The sequence below is a fragment of the Mastomys coucha genome, unplaced genomic scaffold (genome assembly GCF_008632895.1).
Source record: "Mastomys coucha isolate ucsf_1 unplaced genomic scaffold, UCSF_Mcou_1 pScaffold3, whole genome shotgun sequence".
NCBI lineage: Eukaryota > Metazoa > Chordata > Mammalia > Rodentia > Muridae > Mastomys > Mastomys coucha.
Genome location: NW_022196909.1, coordinates 25445484 through 25460961, shown reverse-complemented (window position 1 = coordinate 25460961; position 15478 = coordinate 25445484). Strand labels below are relative to the sequence as shown.

General features: G+C 45.5%; 1 long non-coding RNA gene and 1 other non-coding gene across 3 annotated transcripts; both read right to left on the bottom strand.

Annotated features, from left to right (window-relative positions):
* Positions 1–3788: 3788 nt before the first annotated feature.
* LOC116075173 lies at positions 3789–14689 on the bottom strand. 2 transcript variants are annotated; one of them, XR_004112448.1, is made up of 5 exons: positions 14238–14689; positions 13785–13915; positions 12625–12681; positions 11367–11512; positions 3789–4045 (listed from the first exon to the last, which is right to left on the bottom strand). It is a non-coding gene; the product is annotated as an uncharacterized LOC116075173 (long non-coding RNA). The 2 variants fall into 2 exon arrangements; XR_004112449.1 differs by having other exon boundaries at positions 14550–14689.
* A 426-nt stretch (positions 14690–15115) lies between these two features.
* On the bottom strand, positions 15116–15244 carry LOC116075582. Its single transcript, XR_004112623.1, has one exon. It is a non-coding gene; the product is annotated as a small nucleolar RNA SNORA17 (small nucleolar RNA).
* Between the last annotated feature and the right edge of the window lie 234 nt (positions 15245–15478).

Genomic DNA, 15478 nt, shown 5'->3' with positions numbered 1-15478 from the left:
GGAGGGAAGGAAGGAAGGAGAGAGGGATGGAGGGAAGGAGGGAGGAGGAGAGGGAGGGAGGGAAGGAGGGAGGGAGGTGTAAATGTGTAAATGACAGTCCTGATTGTCAGAAATTTATGAGCTAATCTGAAATAACACACTAGAGAAACCCAGAAAAATGCACATCCAAGGGAAAAATCGTCTGAAATGTGTGCAGAGGAGAGGAAATTTAACACCTTCTTTACCTGAAGGTTGTTACCATTCATTCTCCAGCATGGAGATAGTGTCCAGGGTCTGCTGAAATCCCCACTATAGAAGCCATGGTCACAGGTGAAAGAAACCCAAGGAGATGAGCTGAGACTTGTTCTCACAGTGTCATTTGTAGTTAGGAGCCTTGGAATTCATTGGTTAGATAAGCCCCTGCAGACTGTCAAGAACAGGAGACAGAGGAGGAGGAATAGAAGTCTGTCTGTCGCAATGGCTTCCAGCCCTAAGAGCGATGGCAGCACGGTGCCACTCAGAGTGTCTTGTCCAGGCCGTCAGCTGGAGAGCTGGGTCCAGTCCTAGGGGCAGTGTCCTCCATGAACCAACTTTGTGCTATACCTTTGGATGTTTAGGATCCAGATGAATGGGGCTATCTTTCTGTATTTCTGTTGAAATCGAGAGGTACCAGCTCCCTTTTCCTGTAAAAGCATCCTAGCTGATACAGGAGTGGTTGTCGGCAATGGAGCCCTGAGAGAAGCAGGGAGGAATCTGAGGCTGGTACCATGACTCAGTAGAGGCAAAGGCAATGAAAATCCAGCCAGAGGTGAAAGTTGGAGATGGGGAACCCCAGCCCTCTCCAACTTAGCGGTGAAACCGTTTCTTTGCTCCCCTTGGCCACCAGATGACTCGAACATTAAATGTGTATTGCCCTGGGCAAGGTTTCCACAGGCTCAGCTCTACTTACTGACATTCTTTGTGGTGAGGTTGCCCTGTGCATTGTAGGATATTTAGCAACATCCCTGGTTTTGTCCCAAGATTCCAAAAGTATCCCTCCTGCCCCAACATACAGTTGTGATAACCAGTAACATCAAAGTGCCCCCGATTCAAAACTATGAAGAATATAAGGAAGCTGATGATTCCCAGGTCTTTGGGGTGTGTGGCTTAATAAAGGATAACAACACTCCTGGGCTAGTCTGAGGGACAGCGAGAACCAGTGACTCCACTTAACTTGGCTAAACTCTTTTACCTCCCACTGTACAGAGCTGTAAGAGTCAAAGACCCATTTCTCACCTGAACCTGGCTCCCTACACAATGGAGCCTGTGAGTGAAAGAGCTGCCAATGACAGGCCCATCGTCACACTTCTGGGGGAGGGTGTTAAGCACTGCTGTGCAGCTGCCTAGTCTCTTTGGAAGGCCTATAACAAGGGCACATCCACATCCAATGTCTGCTGGTGTCTAGACACTCGCTTCAATCTCAGGACCTTGTAAAGGGCTTCCCCAGCCTCTCAGCTCTCTGTGGGTTCAGCTGAGGACATGCTTGATTGCATTGCAGCTAGATATGGGTTGGAGAATGAGCTCTCCAGAGGATGAGGGAAACTGATTTAAAACTACTTACCACTTTCTGTGGGTTCCCAAGCCAAATGAGAGCTGCCTATACCCAGGGACAGACAGTGCTCAAAACAGCTCTCAGAAAACACTGCAGGAGTGGAGCCGCTCCCTACGCAAATAAAGCTTGGGTCTACTCAGCTCCATACAGGCAAAGGCCGCATCATGTCATAGCTGGTTAGGCCTCTGTTCCCCCGCCAGAGAACTGGTGTCTCAGAAATCATGTGATCAGCAATTTGCTAATCTAGCTGATATTCTTGCCAGGCTCCTGCCCCTGCTGCACCACTTCCTGCTGTGTCCCACCCTCCCACCCCAATCTGAGCTATATAAACTAGCCCTACTATTTCAACAAATGAGCTGTCCTCTGATACAATCTCCTGGGTCGTTTATACTCACCATTTTGACTGGTGCCAGAGACCTCGCTCCTCAATTCCTCTGAATCCTGAGACGGCCAATACCCAGTGGCTGATTGGGTGGAGGACCCACAACTTTCCATATACACTAGCTCTATATGCCATGTACTGAATCTTTCCTTTAGCTCCTCTCCACTTTCTTCCCTTCTATTGGATTTTGTTCAAGCATGACCTAATAAATTCCCTGTTTTCTAATCTCTCTCTTGGGGCTGGCTTCTAAGGCCTCCCACCAGCAATGCACATCAACTCAAAGAAATGGTTAAGTGCCAAGAGAAGGGAATCTTCCATTGAAGGGGAAGTTTGTATTTGATGTTCTTGCTGGGAAAACCCTCGTTTGGCATTCCAAATGTTTAGAATTCATCAGCGATGACAGCGAAAAACAGTGAAGGTTTTAAAGCAGACTCTAGTGAGATTGAGCATCAAACCTTTTAGGAAGGTTTTCTAGAAGTAGAATACAGAATAAGCCAAAGTGACAAGAGATTGTTCTCATGGTTCCATCTGAAACTCAGTACTCTGGGAAGATGTGGTGGCTAGTAAAGACACAGGAAAGATGGTAGTTAGACACGGGACTGCAGGAGAGATGGTAGTTAGACACAAAGATTCAGAAATGGATAGTTAGACACAGGGCTGCAGGAGAGATGGTAGTTAGACACAGGATTATAGGAAAGATGGTAGTTAGACACAGGGCTGCAGGAGAGATGGTAGTTAGACACAGGGCTGCAGGAGAGACGGTAGTTAGACACAGGACTGCAGGAGAGATGGTAGTTAGACACAGGGCTATAGGAGAGATGGTAGTTAGACACAGGGCTGCGGGAGAGATGGTAGTTAGACACAGGGCTGCAGAAGAGATGGTAGTTAGACACAGGGCTGCAGGAGAGATGGTAGTTAGACACAGGACTAGAGGAGAGATGGTAGTTAGACACAGGGCTGCAGGAGAGATGGTAGTTAGACACAGGACTATAGGAGAGATGGTAGTTAGACAAGGCTATGGGAGAGGAAAGAGCCCAGCGCTGAAATCCCTACTAGTTTGGGAGGCTGATTTAATGCTAGCTCATGACAGAGAAGGAAGATGGGGTTTGATGATGACAATTTTTGTTTGTTTCTTTGTTTGTTTGTTTGTTTAAGATTTATTTTTTAATTATTTTATGTGTACAAGTACACTGTACCTGTACAGATGACCGTGAGCTATCATGTGTGTGGCTGCTGGGAATTGAACTCAGGACCTCTGCTGGCCCTGCTCGCTCTGGTGTGATTCACTGTCGCTGTCTTCAGAAGCACCAGAAGAGGGCGTCAGATCTCATTATGAGTGGTTGTGAGCCACCATGTGGTGGCTGGGATCAGAACTCAGGACCTTCGGAAGAGTGCTCTTACCCGCTGAGCCATCTCGCCAGCCCTGATGATGACGGATTTTAAAACACACCCACATAGACCTTCAATTGAGATAAGCGGCCGGGATGCATTTATGTGAAAAAGGCACATTGTGTTACTTATCCCCTGAACAAGTAAGGCTAAAGCAAAACTATCTAAATACACATATTACGAGAGGACAAAAAAAAAAGGTGAACCTTTTCGTTGGAGGGGATTGTGAGAGGCACGTTTAATTCACCAAAGGGAAACTAACCAGCAGCTAGAGTGGGGCCCAGGCTGCCTGATGGCGTCAGCACAAAGCTGGGGAAACTGCTGGGTTTTTTACCACAGTGGTTTCTCTCTACTCTGCCCTCAGGTCAGTTGGCCCTGGGGTCTACGATTGTTAAGGGACACTCTTGGGTACTGCGGATTGGCTCATTTGAAGGAAACGCATGCAAATGGAGGAGAGCATAATTTATTTGGGTCTCATGTTGGCCATGCGGGTTTTATGGTTGGTAGCTTGGGAGTGAGTTAGGCACTGGCCTAACTGGGATGAGGATCAAACACGCCGAGGGGGAGTTTTAAACAGTCTGCCAGCTGGTGACGCTCACCAGTGATCCCAGCACTGAGCAAGATGAGGCATGGGCTTCTCAAATTCTGGGCCATCCTGGGCTTTATAGCAAGTTTCAGGTTAACCTAGATCACACAGCAAGACCCTGCCAGGATCAAAAACATCAAAAAAAAACAAAGTTAAATAAACAACTTGATGTTTCAGGCTTAAATGCATGTCGACGCAGCAGTCTGAGGGAAACACAACCAAGCACAGAGTTCACTGAGACTGGACTAAACGGGAACCAATCTTTTGGAGATTCACCTGCTGCCTGAAGTGAGCTCAAGGGGGTGGGGTGGGGTTGGGAATGTCTTCCAGGGTAAATCAGAAACTTTAATGTAGAGAAAAGAAGGCTTAGAAGAAAGGCCCATGGAGCAAAAAAGGATGTCAGAACAGAGTGTCAGCGCACGGCAAGAAGTGGGACCAGAGAGAAAAAGGCAGTGATAGGTATGGGGGCGGCAGGGGGTGGGGAGGGGGACAAGGGAGCGTGGTGTTGGTGAGGAAGGCTGGTCCTCCTGGTACTGGGAGGCTCAGGCCACCACCTACCCATTCTGCCCCACCAGACACTGTTCAAAGTACCTGCGAATGACTGTCATAATGTTCTTGTCTATGGAAATGACAGCAGAAACCAGAGTCTTGAGAAAAAAAACAAAACAAAACAAAACCAAAAAACGACCAACAGTCTTCCAAAGCATGACTTGGGGCAGAAAAACTCCGCAATTTCTTTCTTTGCTTCTTTCCTTCTTCCTTCCTTCCTTTCTTTCCTTCTTTTTTAAAATCTATATATATATATATATATAAATGTATATATTATATATATATATTATATATATAGATTTATATATATATAAAATCAATAATACTCTTATGTAACTAGGGCAATATAACTAGAAACCCTCTTTGTTCCATGTCCTAAGTTCTGAGGTTAGAAACATGCATCACCACACTGAGATATCAGAAAAGAATCACATTTTTAAAAACAAGTTTCTCTGGTCATTCTGTCTTAGATGCCTAAAAGTTTTGTTCATTGATTTTTATTGGCTTTGCAAATAAATCTTCGCTTTCCTACCCCAGCAAATACTGCCAGGTTTATCTGGGGAGTAGCGGATAAATGAAATCAGGTTTGTCTGTGCTCCTAAGACACTTGAGAGTCACGTGATCTCCTGAGAAGGGAGGCTTGAAGAATGAGTTCAGGAGGTCATGGTAGGCACTCCTCTCCTTCGGGGTGAAGGAAAGATACGAAATACTCTGAGACACCCAGGGCAAACAGAAATGACAGTGTCTCCCAAATCCATGTAGTATGTGATATGATAAGTCCAGAGGGATGCCACGAGGAAAGCTACTGTTTTACTTTTGATTTTGAAAGGAAATGGAAAATAGAAGTTGGCTGTGCATCACGTGAGAGAGGAAGGAGCAGATGTGAACAGGCAACCTCATGGGCAGCCCGTCGAGGAGAAGTAGATGATTAATACACTACAAACGGGTTGGGACAGCATGATTTATCTCCATCTCAGAATGGAAACCCATGAAGCAGAAAATGAGGTTAAAATGAAAAATGTAGGAATCTTGACAAACAGCAGAATAATGGATAATCTATGTTCAAAGTAAGGACATAAATTAAGAGAAAGAACCAAAATTCTTCTTATAAAGAACTCAAGAATCTTCTAAACAAATAAAAAAAAAATCCTCCTAAGTAAGCAAGTGGAATTTGGACACCTTCTCAGAAAATGAAGTCTTTCTCAACACCATGGACCTACAAGGAAATAATCAATCCCCCCAGTGCTCAGTAAGATGGCACTTTATTAGAGACAGAGGCAAGGCAGGAAACAGAAGCCACTAAGACTTTCTTTATGGGAGACAAGGGAATTTTCGGGTTTCCAAGAAAATAGCTATGCTTGGCCAGTAAACCATGGCAGAAATTAAATAAACATAAATACGACCAAATTTGCAATCTATCAGCATGCTGATATCAATATTAAAGATCAAAGTAAAAGATTGCTTACCCATAGCCAACATGGTATGCATGCATCTGCTAACATCAGTGACTATTTGATGTCACAGGATGCGAGTGCAATTAGCAAAAGCTACTTTGCAAAAACAAAGCAAACCAACTTTGATCTTTCCTGAGGCCAGGAAGATGTGTCACAATTCTCAAGATTCTGGACCATGGCAGCTTCTAATCATCCTGGTGAACTTGAATCATCTGCAGCTCTAAGTGATGATGATAGCTCAAGTTCTCAACTAATGATGATTTATTGTAAGTCAATAAATATCTCCACTCCGTTTTCCACTGGAAGAAAGGGCTCAGAGCGGCCAGCTATGAAAAAAAAAAAAAAATAGCGGCCGGCTATCAAGAAAAAGATTAGCATGTGACCAGACTTCTGATGACCTTACTGAAAGAGAACAATGTTTCATGTGCTACAGTGTAGCAGGAAGTACTGTTTTCTATAGTGGGGTGAGAGCAGACATCTCCAACTTCCTGTTCCAATTTCTCAAATCAAAGTCTCATACTTCTGGAAAAACTAAAGAGCTAAATTTCACTATGTTAGCTCTATTTGCTAACTCAAAACTTTCTGTAAAATCTGAGAGCAGTGTTGTATGTATATTTTATTTTCTTATGAGAAACGAGTATCTTTTAGTTATAACTTTGTAATGTATAACTTCACTGACGGTATACAGTTAAAAAGTATACAACAGAATGAATTTTCACAGGTGAATGTACCTACATAAAAAAAATATTCGGCCTTCCAGTTTCCATCTCTGCCTGCAGCAGATCCTCTGTCACAGGGCTCCATACCCAAATAGTGCTGGGAGGGAGAGAGACTTCCAGGAGTGAGGACAGAACTGTGAGTACAGATAGGACCACCACTGCTAAGAGGAACCCACCTGAAACCCTCAGAACACAGGAAACAAGGGGCTGACTGAGACAGGAGTCTTCTGGTCTCCGTCTGCACCCAGAGCCGATCCTGTGCCACAGAGTGATATATCCGAATACTGCCAGGAGAGAGCTGGACTCCCAGGAGTGCCTACACACCTGTGAGCACAGGTAGGACCACCACATCTCCTCAAATTCCTGGCCCAAAAGGGACTCTCACAGAGTTATCAGGACACAAGAACTAAGGATCAGCTAGGGACAGGATCCTTCTGGTCTCTGTCTGCACTCGGAGCTGATCCTGTACCACAGCTCTCCATACCCAAATTCCTCCCGAGAGAACTGGCCTCTGAGGAGTACTGACACACAGGCTTGCAGGAGGGACAAGCCAAAGTCAGAGACAGCAAGACCAGCTAACACCAGAGCTAACCAGATCTTGAAAGTCAAGTCCAAGAACATAAGTAACCAAGACTACTTGGCATCATCAGAATCCAGTTCTCCTACCACAGGGAACCCTGGTTACCCCAACACACCAAAAAAACAAGATTCTGATTTAAAATCACATCTCAGGATGATGATGATAGAGGACTTGAAGAAGGACATAAATATCTCCCTTAAAGAAATATAAGAGAACACAGGTAAACAGGTAGAAGACCTTAAAGAGGAAACACAAAAATCCCTTAGATAATTACAGGAAAACACAACCAAACAGGTGAAGGAACTGAACAAAACCTAAATGGAAATAGAAACAATAAAGAAATCACAAAGGGAGACAACATTGGAGTTAGAAAACCTAGGAAAGAGATGCAAGCATCACCAACAGAATACAAGAGATAGAAGAGAGAATCTCAGGGGCAGAAGACACCATAGAAAACATTGACACAACAGTCAAAGAAAATGCAAAATGCAAAAAGATCCTAACACAAAACATCCAGGAAATCCAGGATGCAATGAGAAGACCAAACCTAAGGATAACAGGTATAGAAGGGAGTGAAGACTCCCAAAGAGTACTGACACACAGGCTTGCATTAAAGGGCCAGTAAATATCTTCAACAAAATTATAGAAGAAAACTTCCCTAACCTAAAGAAAGAGATGCCCATGAACATACAAGAAGCCTACAGAACCCCAAATAGATTGGACCAGAAAAGAAATTCCTCCCATCATATAATAATCAAAACACCAAAACAAAGAAAGACTATTAAAAGCAATAAGAGAAAAAGGTCAAGTAACATATAAAAGCAGAACTATCAGAACCAGACTTCTCAACAGAGACTACGAAAGCTAGATGATCCTGGGGAGATGTCATACAGACCCTACAAGAACACAAATGCCAACCCAGACTACTATACCCAGCAAAACTCTCAATTATCATAGAGAAACCAAGATATTTCAGGAAAAAAAACAAATTTACATAATATCTTTTCACAAATCCAGCCCTACAAAGGATAATATATGGAAAACACCAACACAAGGACGGAAACTATACCTTAGAAGAAGCAAGAAGGTAATCTCCTTTCAATACACACAATGGAAGACAGCCACACAAGCATAAAAATAGCATCAATAATAACAGGGAGCAACAATCACTATTCCTTAATATCTCTTAACATCAATGGACTCAATTCCCCAATAAAAAGACATAGACTGACAGCCTGGATATGCAAACAGGACCCAGCATTTTGCAACATACAGGAAGTCCACCTCAGTGTCAAAGACAGACACTACCCCAGAGTAAAAGGCTGGAAAACAATTTTCCAAGCAATGGTCCCAAGAAACAAGTGGGAATAGCCATTCTAATATCAGATAAAATCGACTTTCAACCTAAAGTCATCAAAAAAGATAAGGAAGGACACTTCATATTCATTGAAGGAAAAAATCTACCTAGAAGAACCCTCAATTCTGAACATCTATGCTCCAAGTGCAAGGGCACCCAGAATTCTCAACTGAGGATTACCAAATGGCTGAGAAGCACCTAAAGAAATGCTCAACATCCTTAGTTATCAGGGGAATGCAAATCAAAACAACCCTGAGATTCCACCTCACACCAGTCAGAATGGCTAGGATAAGAAACTCAGGTGGCAGCAGATGCTGGAGAGGTTGTAGAGAAAGAGGAACACTTCTTCATTGCTGGTGAGATTGTACGCTGGTACAACCACTCTGGAAATCAGTTTAGCGGTTCCTCAGGAAATTGGACATAGTTTTACTTGAGGACCCAGCAATACCACTCCTGGGCATATACCCAGAAGATGCTTCAACATGTAATAAGGACACATACTCCACTATGTTCACGGCAGCCTTATTTATAAAGGTCAGAAGCTGTAAAGAATCCAGATGTCCCTCAACAGAGAAATGGATACAGAAAATGTGGTACATCTACACAAAGGAGTACTACTCAGCTATTAAAAGCAATGAATTCATGAAATTCTTAGGCAAATGGATGGAACTAGAAAATATCATCCTGAGTGAGGTAACCTAATCACAAAAGAATACACATGGTATACACTCACTGATAAGTAAATATTAGCCCAGAAGCTCAGAATACCCAAGATACAATTCACAGACCACATGAAGCTCAAAAAGAAAGAAGACCAAAGTGTAGATACTTAGAAGGGAGAACAAAATACCCATGAGAGGAGTTACAGAGACAAAGTGTGGAACAGAGACTGAAAGAAAGGCCATCCAGAGACTGTCCCACCTGGAGATCCTTCCCATATACAGTCATCAAACCCAGACACTATGTGGATGCCAACAAGTGCTTGCTGAAGGAGTCGGATATAGCTGTCTCCTGAGGGGCTCTGCCAGTGCCTGACAAATACAGATGCTCTCAGCCAACCATTGGTCCCCAATGGAGGAGCTAGAGAACGGACCCAAGGAGCTGAAGAGGTTTGCAGCCTCATAGGAGGAACAACAATATGAACCAACTAGTACCCTCAGAGCTTCCAAGGACTAAACCACCAACCAAAGAGTACACATGGAGGGACCCATGGCTCCAGCCGGATATGTAGCAGAGGATGATCTTGTTGGTTATCAATGGGTAAAGAGACCCATGATCTTGTGAAGGCTCTATGCCCCAGTGTAGGGGAATGCCAGGGCCAGGAAGCGGAAGTGGGTGGGTTGGTGAGCAGGGGTGGGGGAGTAGGGAGGGGATAGAGGGTTTTAGGAGGGGAAACCAGGAAAGGAAATGTAAATAAAGAAAATATCTAATAAAAAATCTAAAAAAGAAAAAAATTCATTTATTTTCCTGCAGACAAGTTCTTGCTCTATATTGTCTCCAAACTTCTAGGCTCAAGTTTTTGGATGGGGGCAGAGATGAGAGGTTGTGTGTGTGTGTGTGGGGGGGGGAATCTCTGTAAATACTATGGCCAGCAAAGTTTTGAGACAAGAAGGAAATCAGTTCATCCCAACTCAGTAGCCAGTGTTGGTTTAAACTTTTAGTATGACACTGGGCAGTTTATTGTAGTCATATTTAAACACAGCACGGTTTTGGAAAAACATTTCCGGGTGATAATTTAGTCAACCACGTGTGAGCTACAAAGCTTTAGACATGTTCATGTTGAAACTCTTTACAGAGTACGTATGGCCTCTTCCTTAATGATGGGTTCATATTGACTCAGAAGCAACACTCAAGATAAGGGTCTAGGGAAAATGACTGAGACAGACATAAAGGTATGGAGGGGACAGGGTTGGTATGGCCCTACAGATAGCACAGAGGGTACCCAGGCTGTTGTAAAGCACATGTGGCATTGCCTGTAAGAAGGGGCTCTACCAACCGAGAAACAATGCTCAAGATAAAGTTCTAGAAAGAAGGAAAAGTTTGGGGTAAGCTTAATAGTCTGGGGGATTCGATTCAGGTGTGGCTGGCCCTACAGAAAGCACAGATCACCATGTTATTAACTACATCCACTCCCGGCTTCCCAGGTGGAAAATTACTAAGCATCTCTCCTGCTGTTTAACATCTCTGCATGCTTGATATTCCCAGTTTTCCCGGGGCTTCTCTGTGAGCATGAGGACCACATGCCCTCCACAAAGTGTGAAGGGGAACCTGAAAACAAAGGAAGAAACTCAGGGCCACTGGCACAAGGGACATAATTTATCCTGGGCAAGAGCATGCAGCCATGGCACGCCAAGGACATTTTATAGATTGTCATACAAGGTGGCTTCTTGTCAGAGCAAGTTACAAATTGAGTTCTGTAGCAGTCGTATTATTGCTAACTCTTAGTTCCTTGAACATCAGGTAGCAGCCCTTTTAACCAGCCCATTCGGCACGTGCGCATCAGCCCCATGAACGTTGTTTGCAGCCTCTATTCCCTTAGTATGCCACTAAAGCTGGCTTATGACAAGTGTCTGTTAATTTGCAATACTGGGGGATTGAAGCCAGAGTCTTGGGCATGGTAAACCCATACTAAACCTCTGAGTTGCGACCCCAGCCATTAACAAGCTCTTCGATAAAGAAAATGTAACACAATTGGGTTCCTGTATTAGTTGGGGTTCTCTGGAGTCACAGAACTTATGGGGTATCTCTATATATTAAGGGAATTTATTGGGAGGACTTACAGTTTGCCGTTCAACTAACCCAACAATGGGCAGCTGTGAATTGGAAGTCCAAGAATCTAGAAGTTGCTCAGTTCCACAAAATTAGGTACTTCAGTTGGCCTTCTGTGTAAGCTGGAGTCCTGAAGAAGTAGGTTCCAACAGATGTGCTGGCAAGTGCAAGAAGCAAAGAGAAGCCATTATCCTTACATAGGCTTCCAGCAGAAGGTATTAAAGGTATGTACCACCAGGCCTAGATCTAAGCTAGATCTTCTTTAACTGGAACTTGCTCTGTCCCAGGCTGGCCTTGAACTCGGAGATCTGCTTGCCTCTGTCTCCTGGAATTAAAGATGTGTACCATGCCTGGGCCTAAGCTTTACATAGCCACTATGTCTCTAGATCAAAAGCCTGTGTCTTCCAGTCTCAAGATCTGGATGACAGGTGTGCCCTCCATTTCTGAATTTGTAGTTCATTCCAGAAATAGTCAAGTTGATGACTGGGAATAGACATCTCAGGCCCTAAAGACTTCTGTGCCCATTACTAATATGATAAATTAGTTAGGTCTGTTTTAGCGATCCAGAATCACGCAAACTGTATACATTGTTGCATTGAATGTCTCCTGATCAACAATGCATATATGAGAGCCATTCAAACAGGTCCACCCGATGGAATTTGTTAATTTTCACTATTTGCATAGTGTTCCTCTGGTGATAGCTCTGTTGTTTTCAATTTTAAAAAACCTTTTATTGGTTCTTCGTGAACTTCACATCATGCAACCCAATCCCAGTCATCTCCCCTGCCCCTCATGCCCTTCCTCCACCCGAGCAATGTGTGTCTCCCCACAGAGGGGAAAAAAAAATCTCATGGTGGAAGCTATAGTGTGTCACACTGTGTCACATAGTACACTCTTTTATCCGCACTTCTTTGCTTGTAAACGCTCGTTGCAATCAATGAATTGTTGGTCTGGTAAGAGGTAAGACCCACTTACAGTCAAAGACAACCCAGACGAGCGGGAGGAAACTCAGCCTCAAGGCCCTTGTCTCCTACTGATGGGGCCCCTACCCAAGCCCCAGGAGCACCGCAAGAACTGAACAGTGACAAACCTGACCCCCTCTAAACTATGATGGTCCAGTCCTTTCAGGTCACCAATACATCCTGGCTGAGTCATAAAGACATAGCCCTGTTCCTAGCTGTTTTCATGAAAATACGTATACTACTACTAGTCCCTCCATAACAAAGCCTAGAAGTTTCAGGAAGTCCCACGACTGGGCCTTCTACTTACCAGAGAAAGGAGGAGAATGAGAGGCCAAACCTACTCCATCTTGGGACCCGCCTCCATCTTAAAAAAAAAGGAAAAGCCTGAGAACTTGACCTGCAGCTAAACCCAAGCAACAGGAAGGATCCCATGGCTTGTCTTTGGCCAGAGTTACTCCCTAGCTACTCCCTAGCAACCATTAACCAAAGATTAGTCTGATTGTTTCAGATGCACTTTCAGACTATTTGTGATTATATACGGTCTTGCTTCAGAGCACCCACCTGTGGATTACAAAAGATGTCCACACTCAGTTAGATGCTTGCCAGGCTGGACACCCCTCACTTGCTCCCAATTTCTTATAAAACCTTGTCCTAGTGAGAGTTCACGGCTGCTTCACCAAACTGTCCTGTGGGTCGGCAGTGAGTAAACCCAAACTCGAGTTTATAATAAAGAGACCCTAATGTGACAATGAGACATTGGAGTTGGTTCCTTGGTGGTCTTTTGGGGTTCACAAACATTTCCTAGCACATCAGCCTCTGGCTTTTGCTACACTATCAATACTGGAACCTGGGACTCCCCTCAGATATCCTGTTGTTGTCTTGTGTCATGGAGATCCTATAGTTTTGGATCTGTAGGACAGGTCCCTTCACATACTCCAGCAGTTCCTTGATGGGGTAGATGTTGGGGTGGGCTAATTCAAAGCTGTGGATCTGGGTTGGAGAGTTATCTGAGCTGGTCAGCCTGCCAGCTGTCTCTCACCCACACCAGGGGGCAAGCTCTCTTCTGCTCTGGCTTGGCCCATTCAGTGCAGCCACCATCCAGGGGCAGAGTCAGCTCTCCTGCTTTCATGCCCTCAGGGTTGGATCATCCACACCCAGGCCAGTTCTTCTGTACTGCCCAGGTAAGGCACAGGGCCTGCTCTACTGAGTGCTAGCACTGGTGAGAGGCAGGGCCTGCTCTACTGAGTGCTAGCACTGGTGAGAGGCAGAGCCTGCTCTACTGAGTGCTAGCACTGGTGAGAGGCAGGGCCAGTTCTCTCATGACGTCAGAGCCAACTTCTCCATCTGCCATAGGTAGAGAGGGACAAGGAAGGGGAAGAAGGCTTCTTTCCCTTGTCAGTATCACTGCACAGCAGACAAGAGTCAGGGTCCCGCTTTCCCATGCTCGTGCCCTCAGGGCTAGCTCACCTGTAATCCTCACATCCGAGGAGGTCGGTTCTTCTGTGACGTCCAGGTGAGGTGCAGCCAGTGTGCAGCTGGTGAGGGGCAGGGCCAGCTCTCCTGACCCTGGCAGGGTCAGCCCTCCTGCTCTCATGACCCTGGCAGGCCAAAAAAGGAGGGGAGGGGAACCTCTCACTTGCTAATTCCACCACGCAGAAGACAAGAGACAGGACCAACTCTCCTGTACTCCTGCCCTTGGAGCTGGCTTACCCATAACCTCTACACCCAGGGCCAGCTCTACTCTGCTGCCCAGGCAAGGTATAAGGCCTACTCCTATGAGTGTTGGAGTAGGTGAGGAGCAGGGACAGCTCTCCTGCCTGCCATAGGGGGGCAAGGTGTGAGGGAAACATCTCTTCCTCACTCATGTCATCACACAGCAGACAAGTGGCAGGGCCAGCTCTCCCTTTGAGGCTAGCTTACCCCAAACCCGCACAACCGGGGCCAGCTCTACTGTGCTTCCTGGGCAAAGTGTGGGCCTCTCTCCTGAGTATTGCAGCAGACTAGGGGATGAAGTCAGCTTTCCTGCTTCCATGTCACAGGACCAGCTCTTCCATGATGCCCAAGTGAGGGGCAGGGCCGGTTCTTCACAGCACTCAGACATCAACATGTCCCTGGTGAGCAGCCCAGAGCAGGGACATCTGCCTGGCCTTTGGAGCTAACAGACATCTGCTGCCGCAGGGCCATGGACCCAGTCATAGGCCCCAATGGTAGCATGGTCCCAGGTAACATCACCTGCTATTTACACCGGGCTATTCCTCACTACCCTCATGTCTCCAATTCTGCCTCTCTTTGTTGTGCCCACATCCTCCGGTTTCTCTTTCTTTTCCATTTTTCCACCACTTATTTGCTTCTCTTAGTGGCTGGCACCCAGGGACTCTGAGGGACTGGGTCATCTCAGGAGTGCTATGCCCAACCTGTGCATTATGACACTGGGCAGGGGGGCATCTCAGGCATTGTCTGGCCTCACCCCAGGCCTGTGCAGGGTTGGATTGGTGGTCCTTGTAGGCTAGCTCACACTATCTGGGCCCCACGGCACCAGACTGATGATCATCTTGGGCTCTGTCATCTCCCAAACCTGACCACATGGCCCCATGTGGGGGGTCAACTGTGTTAAGCCCACTCCTACCAGGGCCCTTGGTCCCAGACAGGTTTCTTGTCATCTCTGGCTTGCTCCCACTGGGCCTCACAGGTGCCAGGTGGAACTCAACTCTTCTCTAGCTTGCTCCCAGCCCTGGGAATCCATCCAGGCCCATGTAGAGGCAAACTGGTGGTTGCCTCAGGCTTGCTTATTTTCAGGAAATGTTGGGGTACTAATCATTCTGGTGTTCACAGATCAGAACCCTGAGTGTAGACACAGCCTCTCTCCTCTCTGCCACCTACTGATGCACATGTGACACATCCACCCCTACAATGCCCCGAGGGTCAGGGTTGTTCTTAATTTTTGACAGGAGAAAAAATGTTGCTGTATCTACTTTTTTGGTGAACATATGGGAGGTGTTTTGCACTTATTCAGGTTTATTAGAAGCATTTTTGAGAACTCTGGAACTTAAAAGAATGTTTTCTTTGGAGTGTATATCCCAACGTGGCCCATACTTTGACAATATATTCTTTATATGGTTTAAGCACACATTAGTATTGTATCTAATGTATAAATCTAAGAA